At 38.4% G+C, this 13507-nt stretch overlaps 1 pseudogene; it reads left to right on the forward strand.

Moving 5' to 3' along the window:
* Gm3116 (predicted gene 3116) overlaps nucleotides 1-13507 on the forward strand; it is a 199362-nt pseudogene that overhangs the window by 85507 nt on the left and 100348 nt on the right.

The raw sequence follows: 13507 nt of genomic DNA on the forward strand, positions 1-13507 counted from the left end.
GTCTTACTTCTTGAGTTTCATATGTTTTCCAAATTGTACCTTGGGTGTTCCAAGTTTCTGGGCTAATATCCACTTATCAGTGAGTGCATATGATGTGTGTTCTGTTTCATTGTGTTATCTCACTCAGGATAATATCCTCCAGATCCATTTATTTGCATAAGAATTTCATAAATTCATTGTTTTTAATAGATATATAGTACTCCAATTTTTATATGTACCAAATCTTCTGTTATCCATTCCTCTGTTGAGGGACATCTGGTTTCTTTCCTGCTTCTGAGTATTATAAATAAGGCTGCTATGAATATAGTGGATCATGTGTTCTTATTTAATGTTGGACCATCTCCTGGGTATATGCCCAGGAGTGGTATTGCTGGATCCTCTGGTAGTACAATGTCAAATTTTCTGAGGAACTACCAAACCATGTAGAAAAATTCTAATTGATCCATTCTCATTGCCTTGTACAAAGCTCAAGTTCAAGTGGATCAAAGAACTCCACATAAAATGAGAGACACTGAAAACTTATATAGGAGAAAGTGGGGAAGAGCCTTGAAGATATGGGCACAGTGGAAAAGTTCCTGAACAGAACACCAATGGTTGGGTTGTAAGATCAAGAATTGACAAATGGTATCTCATAAAATTGCAAAGTTTTGTAAAGCAAAGGACACTGTCAAAAAGTCAAAAAGGGCATCCAAAAGATTTTGAAAAGATATTTATCAATTCTAAATCTGATAGAAGGCTAATATCCAATATATCCAAATAATAAGTTAGAGTCCAGAAAAACAACCCAATTTAAATAGGGTGTAAAGAGCTGAACAAAAAATTATCAATTGAGGAATACTGAAAGGCTAAGAAGAACCTAAAAAAATGTTCAACATCCTTAGTCATCAGGGAAATGAAAATCAAAACCACCCTGAGATTCTACTTTACACCAGTCAGAATGGCTAAGATCAAAAATTCAGTTAACAGCAGATGCTGGCAAGGAGGTGGAGAAAGGAGAACACTCCTCCATTGCTCGTGGGATTGCAACCTGGCACAACCACTCTGAATCAGTTTCAGTGAGACAGCTCAATGTAATTTGGGGTGAAAATGGCTATATAGATCCTGTGAAGTGGGTAGGAATTTCCAGGGTGGATATACATTATTTAGCAGGGAGTGAATGCTTCATTAACATAAAGAGGAAATTCAAGAATGCGTCTAGCAAGTTCTTATCTGGAGACAGTATGCGGAACCTGTAATGTAACTTTCCTCCAAGATTTTAAGGGGATTATAGGCAGGAAGGGATGATTGATCATAATGCAAAACCTAATTATTATATTGTGGGAAGGGCTCAACATGACTTGTGTGCTGAATCATGCAGTTCTTGTGGGAAACTGTGCAGTGTCATCTTCTACATGAGGTCAGGTACCTGTGCTGAGTGGCACTCTCCAGATAAGGTCAGGAAAAGAAGAAAAAGGCCTGCTGAGTCCTCCATTTCATGTTGAGCTTGGGGGATTTATTCAGAGATGATGAACCCTGGCCTTAATAGCAGCATCTTCCAGCACAAGAATACACCATTATACTTGAATTTTTAAATATGTGAAGGGAATAGAACTCAAGTCTTCATGCAAAAGAACTTTACTGAATCATCCATCTACCCAGCCTCAGTGAATTCTATTGTTTCTTGAAATTTTGCCATATTCTTCAGGTGAGTGATGCGTGCATCCATCTTAAATCTCTACTTTAGTGTATGGAGGGAAAGATGTCTATCACATGTAACACTTTAACAAAAAATTAAACTGATGTGAAATCTTATGGACTAATTGTGTGTTCTATAATTCACATTTAAGTATTTATGTTTCAATGTGAATATAGATTTGGAAACAGTTATTTAAAATCAAAAACAGTTGTTAGGTGAAGATACAATTAAGCAAGAAGAAGGAGAAATGTCAGGAGAACACAACTATAAAGTAGTTTTCTACAAAGGAAAGAAATTTCAACATAGACTTAGTAATTTGAATTTTGACCGTCAGTCCCCAACTCTATAAATGCAGGAACATATCTATGGGTTAAACCACTAACTATGTGGCTTATAGTTATAGCATCCTAGAGAGTATTGCATGGAATATTTATTAGTTGGAATGAATGAATAAATTAAACAATGATAATGAGAAAAATAGCACAGTGGCCTCAGTGCTTCCTCCATAAGTATGAGGACCCTAGTTTGTCTTCCTAATTTCCATGAGTGACAGTGGTTACTTGACAGGCAGGCAAGACAATTTAACTGATTAAGAAACATCCAGTTTCACTAAAAGAACATGCCTCAAAAATTAAGGTAGAAAGCAGCAGAATATGATACTCAAGGGTGAACTCTGGCATCCCTCCACAGAAGCCCATTAATTTCTGAATGAAGAAATTGCACCTCACACAATAATAGTGGGAGACTTCAACACACCACTTTCTTCAAAGGACAGATCGTGGAAACAGAAACTAAACAGGGACACAGTGAAACTAACAGAAGTTATGAAACAAATGGACCTGACAGATATCTACAGAACATTTTATCCTAAAACAAAAGGATATACCTTCTTCTCAGCACCTCACGGGACCTTCTCCAAAATTGACCATATAATTGGTCACAAAACAGGCCTCAATAGATACAAAAATATTGAAATTGTCCCATGTATCCTATCAGACCACCATGGCCTAAGACTGATCTTCAATAACAACATAAATAATGGAAAGCCAACATTCACGTGGAAACTGAACAACACTCTTCTCAATGATAACTTGGTCAAGGAAGGAATAAAGAAAGAAATTAAAGACTTTTTAGAGTTTAATGAAAATGAAGCCACAACGTACCCAAACCTATGGGACACAATGAAAGCATTTCTAAGAGGGAAACTCATAGCTCTGAGTGCCCCCAAGAAGAAACAGGAGAGAGCACATACTAGCAGCTTGACAACACATCTAAAAGCTCTAGAAAAAAAGGAAGCAAATTCACCCAAAAGGAGTAGATGGCAGGAAATAATCAAACTCAGAGGTGAAATCAACCAAGTGGAAACAAGAAGAAATATTCAAAGAATTAACCAAACGAGGAGTTGGTTCTTTGAGAAAATCAACAAGATAGATAAACCCTTAGCTAGACTCACTAGAGGGCACAGGGACAAAATCCTAATTAACAAAATCAGAAATGAAAAGGGAGACATAACAACAGATCCTGAAGAAATCCAAAACACCATCAGATCCTTCTACAAAAGGCTATACTCAACAAAACTGGAAAACCTGGACGAAATGGACAAATTTCTGGACAGATACCAGGTACCAAAGTTGAATCAGGATCAAGTTGACCATCTAAACAGTCCCATATCCCATAAAGAAATAGAAGCAGTTATTAATAGTCTCCCAGCCAAAAAAAGCCCAGGACCAGACGGGTTTAGTGCAGAGTTCTATCAGACCTTCAAAGAAGATCTAATTCCAGTTCTGCACAAACTATTTCACAAAATAGAAGTAGAAGGTACTCTACCCAACTCATTTTATGAAGCCACTATTACTCTGATACCTAAACCACAGAAAGATCCAACAAAGATAGAGAACTTCAACCAATTTCTCTTATGAATATCGATGCAAAAATCCTCAATAAAATTCTCGCTAACCGAATCCAAGAACACATTAAAGCAATCATCCATCCTGACCAAGTAGGTTTTATTCCAGGGATGCAGGGATGGTTTAATATACGAAAATCCATCAATGTAATCCATTATATAAACAAACTCAAAGACAAAAACCACATGATCATCTCGTTAGATGCAGGAAAAGCATCCAACACCCATTCATGATAAAAGTCTTGAAAAGATCAGGAATTCAAGGCCCATACCTAAACATGATAAAAACAATCTACAGCATACCAGTAGCCAACATCAAAGTAAATGGAGAGAAGCTGGAAGCAATCCCACTAAAATCAGGGACTAGACAAGGCTGTCCACTCTTGCCCTACCTATTCAACATAGTACTTGAAGTATTAGCCAGAGCAATTAGACAACAAAAGGAGATCAAGGGTATACAAATTGGAAAAGAGGAAGACAAAATATCACTTTTTGCAGATGATATGATAGTATATATAAGTGACCCTAAAAATTCAACCAGAGAACTCCTAAACCTGATAAACAGCTTCGGTGAAGTAGCTGGATATAAAATAAACTCAACCAAGTCAATGGCCTTTCTCTACACAAAGAATAAACAGGCTGGGAAAGAAATTGGGGAAACAACACCCTTCTCAATATTCACAAATAATATAAAATATCTCGGCGTGACTCTAACTAAGGAAGTGAAAGATCTGTATGATAAAAACTTCAAGTCTCTGAAGAAAGAAATTAAAGAAGATCTCAGAAGATGGAAAGATCTCCCATGCTCATGGATTGGCAGGATCAACATTGTAAAAATGGCTATCTTGCCAAAAGCAATCTACAGATTCAATGCAGTCCCCATCAAAATTCCAACTCAATTCTTCAACGAATTAGAAGGAGCAATTTGCAAATTCATCGGGAATAACAAAAAACCTAGGATAGAAAAAACTCTTCTCAAGGATAAAAGAACCTCTGGTGGAATCACCATGCCTGACCTAAAGCTTTACTACAGAGCAATTGTGATAAAAACTGCATGGTACTGGTATAGAGACAGACAAGTAGACCAATGGAATAGAATTGAAGTCCCAGAAATGAACCCACACACCTATGGTCACTTGATCTTCGACAAGGGAGCTAAAACCATCCAGTGGAAGAAAGACAGCATTTTCAACAATTGGTGCTGGCACAACTGGTTGTTATCATGTAGAAGAATGGGAATCGATCCATACTTATCTCCTTGTACTGAGGTCAAATCTAAGTGGATCAAGGAACTTCTCATAAAACCAGAGACACTGAAACTTATAGAGGAGAAAGTGCGGAAAGCCTTGAAGATATGGGCACAGGGGAAAAATTTCTGAACATAAGAGCAATGGCTTGTGCTGTAAGATCGAGAATTGAAAATGGGACCTAATGAAACTCCAAAGTTTCTACAAGGCAAAAGACACCGTCAATAAGACAAAAAGACCACCAAGAGATTGGGAAAGGATCTTTACCTATCCTAAATCAGATAGGGGACTAATATCCTACATATATAAAGAACTCAAGAAGGTGGACTTCAGAATATCAAATAACCCCATTAAAAAATGGGGCTCAGAACTGAACAAAGAATTCTCACCTGAGGAATACCGAATGGCAGAGAAGCACCTGAAAAAATGTTCAACATCCTTAAACATCAAGAAAATGCAAATCAAAACAACCCTGAGATTCCACCTCACACCAGTCAGAATGGCTAAGATCAAAAATTTAGGTGACAGCAGATTCTGTCAAGGATGTGGAGAAAGAAGAACACTCCTCCATTGTTGGTGGGATTGCAGGGTTGTACAACCACTCTGGAAATCATTCTGGCGGTTCCTCAGAAAATTGGACATAGTACTATCGGAGGATCCAGCAATACCTCTCCTGGGCATATATCCAGAAGATGCCCCAACTGGTAAGAAAGACACATGCTCCACTATGTTCATAGCAGCCTTATTTATAATAGCCAGAAGCTGGAAAGAACCCAGATGCCCCTCAACAGAGGAATGGATGCAGAAAATGTGGTACATCTACACAATGGAATACTACTCAGCTATTAAAAAGAATGAATTTATGAAATTCTTAGCCAAATGGATGGACCTGGAGGGCATCATCCTGAGTGAGGTAACACATTCACAAAGGAACTCACACAGTATGTACTCACTGATAAGTGGATATTAGCCCAAAACCTAGGATACCCAAGATATAAGATACAATTTGCTAAACACATGAAACTCAAGAAAAATGAAGACTGAAGTGTGGACACTATGCCCCTCCTTAGAAGTGGGAACAAAACACCCATGGAAGGAGTTACAAAATTTGGAGCTGAGACGAAAGGATGGACCATGTAGATACTGCTATATCCAGGGATCCACCCTATAATCATCATCCAAACGCTGACACCATTGCATACACTAGCAAGATTTCATCGAAAGGACCCAGCTGTAGCTGTCTCTTGTGAGACTATGCTTGGGCCTAGCAAACACAGAAGTGGATGCTCACAGTCAGCTAATGGATGGATCATAGGGCTCCCAATGGAGGAGCTAGAGAAAGTACCCAAGGAGTTAAAGGGATCTGCAACCCTATAGGTGGAACAACATTATGAACTAACCAGTACCCTGGAGCTCTTGACTCTAGCTGCATATGTATCAAAAGATGGCCTAGTTGGCCATCACTGGAAAGAGAGGCCCATTGGACACGCAAACTTTATATGTCCCAGTACAGGGGAACACCAGGGCCAAAAAGGGGGAGTGGGTGGGTAAGGGAGTGGGGGTTTGTGGGTATGGGGGATTTTTGGTATAACATTGGAAATGTAAATGAGCTAAATACCTAATAAAAAATGAAAAAAAAAAGAAATTTCTCTCACCCTTTCAATCTGTTTTATACAAGGTTCCTGTCTTCTGTATCCATATGTTTAGAAGCTTCATTGTCTACTTGATTCTGGATATAAGTGATACAGAAGAAACTTTAAGTAATAAAATTGATGTCATGAAGGATTTAATAACACATTGTTAAGTATGAACATACACAAAGAAGCAATTAGATAAAGGAGAACCACCTTTAATAAGCCCGAAGTAGTACATTAATCAGGATTTTCAACAACTGTAGGAAAGAAAATTATCTTCCCTGGAATTGAATCCTCGGTTTGCTATTAGCATTCTTTTTTTTTCTTTGATATTATATTTACTTACATTTCAAATGTTATCCTCTTTTCAGATTTCTGATCCAAAAAATCTCTATCCCATCACCTCTCCTCTGCTTTGATGAGGATGTACCCAAACTCACCCACCCAGACCCACCTCCCTACACTATCATTCTATACTGGAGCATCAAGTCTTCACAGGACCAAAGTCATCTTCTCCCATATATACCCAAGAAGGCCATCCTCTGCAACATATAGGGATGGAGCCATGGATCCCTTCCTGTGTACTCCTTGGTTGGTGGTTTAGAACCTGGGAGCTGTATGATTGATATTGTTGTCTTCATATGGGGTTACAAACCCCTTCAGCTCCTTCATTCCTTTCTCTAACTCCTCCATTTGAGACACCATGATCATTTCAATGGTTCTCTGTGAGTATCCACCTCTGAACATGTCAGGCTCTGGCTATCAGACTACTGTCAGCATGCATTTTTTGGCATCAACAATAGTGTCTGTGTTTGGTGACTGTATATGCGATGGATCATCAGGTGGAGCAGTCTCTGGATGGCATTTCCTTCAGTTTCTGCTCCACACTTTGTCTCCATATTTTCTCTCATGAGTATTTTGTTACCCCTTCTAAGAAGGACCAAAGGAATCACATTTTGGTCTTCCTGCTTCTTGAACTTCATGTGGTCTGTGGATTGTATCCTGACTATTCTGAGTTTATGGGGTAATATCTACTTATCACTGAGTGAAAACCTTGTGTGCTCTTTTGTGATTGGGTTACCTCATTGAGGATATTTTCCAGTTCCAAATATTTGTATAAGAATTTCATGAATTATTGTTTTTAATAGCTGAATGGAACTCAATTGCGTAAATATATCACATTTTTTTATCTAATCCCCTATTGAAGGACAACTTTGTTGTTTCCAGCTTTTGACTACTATAAATATAGCTGCTGAGAACATAGTGGTTCATGTGCCCTTGTTATATGTTAGAACATATTTTGGATATATGCTCAGAAGTGGTACAGCTTGGTCATCATGTAATATTATGTAAAATTTTCTGAGGAGCCACCACACTGATTTCCAGAATAGTTGTAGGAGCTTTCAATTCCATCAACAATGGAGGAGTGTTTATCTTTCTCCACATCCCTGCCAGCATCTGATGTCACCTGAGTTTTTGACATTAGCCATTCTGACTGGTGTGAGAGGGACTCTCAGGGTGGTTTTGATTTTCATTTCCTTGATGACTAAGGATGTTGAATATCTCTTTAGGTGTTTTTTTGAACATTCGATATTCCCCAGTGGAAAATTCTTTAACACTCTACTGTGTTTTTTTTTTAATACGTTCATTTGATTGTCTGGAGTCTAATTTCTTGAGTTATTTGTATGTATTCGATATTAGCCCTCTATCTGATGTAGGATTGGTAAAGATCTCTTCCAAATCTGTTCGTTGCCATTTTGTCCTATTGACAGTATTTTTTGTCTTACAGAAGCTTGGCAATTTTATGCAGTCCCATTTGATCTTAAAGCATAAGCTGTTGCTGTTCTGTTCAGGAAAATTTTCCCTGTGCACATGTGTTTGAGGTTCCTTCTCAATTTCTTTTCTCTTAGTTTCAGTGTATCTGGTTTTATGTGGAGGCTCTTGATCTACTTGGACTTGAGGTTTGTGAAAGAAGATAAGAATGGATCGATTTGCAGTCTTCTACATGCTGACTGGCAGTTGAAGCAGCACCATTTGTTGAAAAGGCTGTCTTTTTTTCCACTGGATGGTTTCAAATCCTTTTTCAAAGATCATGTGTGACCATAGGTGTGTGGGTTCATTTATGGGTCTTCAATTCTATTCCATTGACATTCTTGCTTGTTTCTGTACCAATACCATTCAGTTTCTTTTATCACTATTGCTCTGTAGTACAACTTGAGGTCAGGGATGTTGATTCCCATAGAAGTTCTTTTATTGTTGAGAATTGTTTTCGCTATCCTGGTCTTTTTGTTATTCCAAATGATGTTACAAATTGTTCTTTATAACTCTAAGAATGATTGAGTTGGAATTTTGAGGGGTATTGAATTGAATCTGTAGATTGCTTTCAGCAACATGGTCATGTTAACTTTATTAATCCTGCCAATTCGTGAACATGGGAGATCTTTCCACCTTCTGAGGTCTTCTTTCATTTCTTTCTTTACAGACTAGAAGTTCTTGTCATAATGATCATTCACTTACTTTTTTACAGTCAGGCCATGATATTTTATATTATTTCTGACTGTTGTGAAGGGTGTCATTTCCCTAATTTCTTTCACAGCCTATTTATCCTTTGAGTATATGAAGACTACTGTTTTCTATCAGTTAATTTTACATAAAGCCACTTTGCTGAAGTTGTTTATCAGGTTTAGGAGTTCTCTGGTAGAATTTTTGTAGTCACTTTAAGTATACTACCAAATCATCTGCAAATAAAGATATTTTGACTTCTTCCTTTCCAATTTGTATCACTTTGACCCCCTCTTATCGTCCCATTGGTTTTTTTTCCCATTTTTTATTAGGTATTTAGCTCCTTTACATTTCCAATGCTATACCAAAAGTCCCCCATACCCACCCACCCCCACTCCCCTACCCACCCACTCCCCCTTTTTGGCCCTGGTGTTCCCCTGTACTGGGGCATATAAAGTTTGCGTGTCCAATGGGCCACTCTTTTCAGTGATGGCCAACTAGGCGATCTTTTGATACATATGCAGCTAGAGTCAAGAGCTCTGGGGTACTGGTTAGTTCATAATGTTGTTCCACCTATAGGGTTGCAGATCCCTTTAGCTCCTTGGGTACTTTCTGTAGCTCCTCCATTGGGAGCCCTATGATCCATCCATTAGCTGACTGTGAGCATCCACTTCTGTGTTTGCTAGGCCCTGGCATAGTCTCACAAGAGACAGCTACATCTGGGTCCTTTTGATAAAATCTTGCTAGTATATGCAATGGTGTCAGCATTTGGATCCTGATTATGGGGTGGATCCCTGGATATGGCAGTCTCTACATGGTCCATCCTTTCATCTCAGCTCCAAACTTTGTCTCTGTAACTCCTTCCATGGGTGTTTTGTTCCCAATTCTAAGGAGGGGCATAGTGTCCACACTTCAGTCTTTATTCTTCTTGAGTTTCATGTGTTTAGCAAATTGTATCTTATATCTTGGGTATCCTAGGTTTGGGGCTAATATCCACTTATCAGTGAGTACATATTGTGTGAGTTCCTTTGTGAATGTGTTACCTCACTCAGGATGATGCCCTCCAGGTCCATCCATTTGGCTAGGAATTTCATAAATTCATTCTTTTTAATAGCTGAGTAGTACTCCATTGTGTAGATGTACCACATTTTCTGTATCCATTCCTCTGTTGAGGGGCATCTGGGTTCTTTCCAGCTTCTGGCTATTATAAATAAGGCTGCTATGAACATAGTGGAACAAGTTTCCTTCTTACCAGTTGGGGCATCTTCTGGATATATGCCCAGGAGAGGTATTGCTGGATCCTCCGGTATTACTATGTCCAATTTTCTGAGGAACCGCCAGACTGATTTCCAGAGTGGTTGTACAACCCTGCAATCCCACCAACAATGGAGGAGTGTTCCTCTTTCTCCACATCCACGCCAGCATCTGCTGTCACCTGAATTTTTGATCTTAGCCATTCTGACTGGTGTGAGGTGGAATCTCAGGGTTGTTTTGATTTGCATTTCCCTGATGATTAAGAATGTTGAACATTTTTTCAGGTGCTTCTCTGCCATTCGGTATTCTTCAGGTGAGAATTCTTTGTTCAGTTCTGAGCCCCATTTTTTAATGGGGTTATTTGATTTTCTGAAGTCCACCTTCTTGAGTTCTTTATATATGTAGGATATTAGTCCCCTATCTGATTTAGGATAGGTAAAGATCCTTTCCCAATCTGTTGGTGGTCTTTTTGTCTTATTGATGGTGTCTTTTGCCTTGTAGAAACTTTGGAGTTTCATTAGGTCCCATTTGTCAATTCTCGATCTTACAGCACAAGCCATTGCTGTTCTGTTCAGGAATTTTTCCCCTGTGCAGATATCTTCAAGGCTTTTCCCCACTTTCTCCTCTATAAGTTTCAGTGTCTCTGGTTTTATGTGAAGTTCCTTGATCCACTTAGATTTGACCTTAGTACAAGGAGATAAGTATGGATCGATTCGCATTCTTCTACACGATAACAACCAGTTGTGCCATCACCAATTGTTGAAAATGCTGTCTTTCTTCCACTGGATGGTTTTAGCTCCCTTGTCGAAGATCAAGTGACCATAGGTGTGTGGGTTCATTTCTGGGTCTTCAATTCTATTCCATTGGTCTACTTGTCTGTCTCTATACCAGTACCATGCAGTTTTTATCACAATTGCTCTGTAGTAAAGCTTTAGGTCTGGCATGGTGATTCCACCAGAAGTTCTTTTATCCTTGAGAAGATTTTTTGCTATCCTAGGTTTTTTGTTATTCCAGACGAATTTGCAAATTGCTCCTTCCAATTCGTTGAAGAATTGAGTTGGAATTTTGATGGGGATTGCATTGAATCTGTAGATTGCTTTTGGCAAGATAGCCATTTTTACAATGTTGATCCTGCCAATCCATGAGCATGGAAGATCTTTCCATCTTCTGAGATCTTCTTTAATTTCTTTCTTCAGAGATTTGAAGTTTTTATCATACAGATCTTTCACTTCCTTAGTTAGAGTCACGCCGAGATATTTTATATTATTTGTGAATATTGAGAAGGGTGTTGTTTCCCTAATTTCTTTCCCAGCCTGTTTATTCTTTGTGTAGAGAAAGGCCATTGACTTGGTTGAGTTTATTTTATATCCAGCTACTTCACCGAAGCTGTTTATCAGGTTTAGGAGTTCTCTGGTAGAATTTTTAGGGTCACTTATATATACTATCATATCATCTGCAAAAAGTGATATTTTGTCTTCCTCTTTTCCAATTTGTATACCCTTGATCTCCTTTTGTTGTCTAATTGCTCTGGCTAATACTTCAAGTACTATGTTGAAAAGGTAGGGAGAAAGTGGGCAGCCTTGTCTAGTCCATGATTTTAGTGGGATTGCTTCCAGCTTTCCTCCATTTACTTTGATGTTGGCTACTGGTTTGCTGTAGATTGCTTTTATCATGTTTAGGTATTGGCCTTGAATTCCTGATCTTTCCAAAACTTTTATCATGAATGGGTGTTGGATCTTTTCAAATGCTTTTTCTGCATCTAACGAGATGATCATGTGGTTTTTGTCTTTGAGTTTGTTTATATAATCGATTACATTGATGGATTTTCATATATTAAACCATCCCTGCATTCCTGGAATAAAACCTACTTGGTCAGGATGGATGATTGCTTTAATGTGTTCTTGGATTTGGTTAGCGAGAATTTTATTGAGGATTTTTGCATCGATATTCATAAGAGAAATTGGTCTGAAGTTCTCTATCTTTCTTGGGTCTTTCTGTGGTTTAGGTATCAGAGTAATAGTGGCTTCATAAAATGAGTTGGGTAGAGTACCTTCTACTTCTATTTTGTGAAATAATTTGTGCAGAACTGGAATTAGATCTTCTTTGAAGGTCTGATAGAACTCTGCACTAAACCCGTCTGGTCCTGGGCTTTTTTTGGCTGGGAGACTATTGATAACTGCTTCTATTTCTTTATGTGATATGGGACTGTTTAGATGGTCAACTTGATCCTGTTTCAACTTTGGTACCTGGTATCTGTCCAGAAATTTGTCCATTTCGTCCAGGTTTTCCAGTTTTGTTGAGTATAGCCTTTTGTAGAAGGATCTGATGGTGTTTTGGATTTCTTCAGGATCTGTTGTTATGTCTCCCTTTTCAATTTTGATTTTGTTAATTAGGATTTTGTCCCTGTGCCCTTTAGTGAGTCTAGCTAAGGGTTTATCTATCTTGTTGATTTTCTCAAAGAACCAACTCCTCTTTGGTTAATTCTTTGAATAGTTCTTCTTGTTTCCACTTGGTTGATTTCACCCCTGAGTTTGATTATTTCCTGCCGTCTACTCCTCTTTGGTGAATTTGCTTCCTTTTTTTCTAGGGCTTTTAGATGTGTTGTCAAGCTGCTTGTATGTGCTCTCTCCCGTTTCTTCTTGGAGGCACTCAGAGCTATGAGTTTCCCTCTTAGAAATGCTTTCATTGAGTCCCATAGGTTTGGGTACGTTGTGGCTTCATTTTCATTAAACTCTAAAAAGTCTTTAATTTCTTTCTTTATTCCTTCCTTGACCAAGGTATCATTGAGAAGAGTGTTATTCAGTTTCCATGTGAATGTTGGCTTTCCATTATTTATGTTGTTATTGAAGATCAGTCTTAGGCCATGGTGGTCTGATAGGATACATGGGACAATTTCAATATTTTTGTATCTGTTGAGGCCTGTTTTGTGACCAATTATATGGTCAGTTTTGGAGAAGGTCCCGTGAGGTGCTGAGAAGAAGGTATATCCTTTTGTTTTAGGATAAAATGTTCTGTAGATATCTGTCAGGTCCATTTGTTTCATAACTTCTGTTAGTTTCACTGTGTCCCTGTTTAGTTTCTGTTTCCACGATCTGTTGATTGAAGAAAGTGGTATGTTGAAGTCTCCCACTATTATTGTGTGAGGTGCAATGTGTGCTTTGAGCTTTACTAAAGTGTCTTTAATGAATGTGGCTGCCCTTGCATTTGGTGCGTAGATATTCAGAATTGAGAGTTCCTCTTGGAGGATTTTACCTTTGATGAGTATGAAGTGTCCCTCCTTGTCTTTTTT

Source organism: Mus musculus, chromosome 1 (genome assembly GCF_000001635.26).
Source record: "Mus musculus strain C57BL/6J chromosome 1, GRCm38.p6 C57BL/6J".
In the NCBI taxonomy this organism is placed as follows: domain Eukaryota; kingdom Metazoa; phylum Chordata; class Mammalia; order Rodentia; family Muridae; genus Mus; species Mus musculus.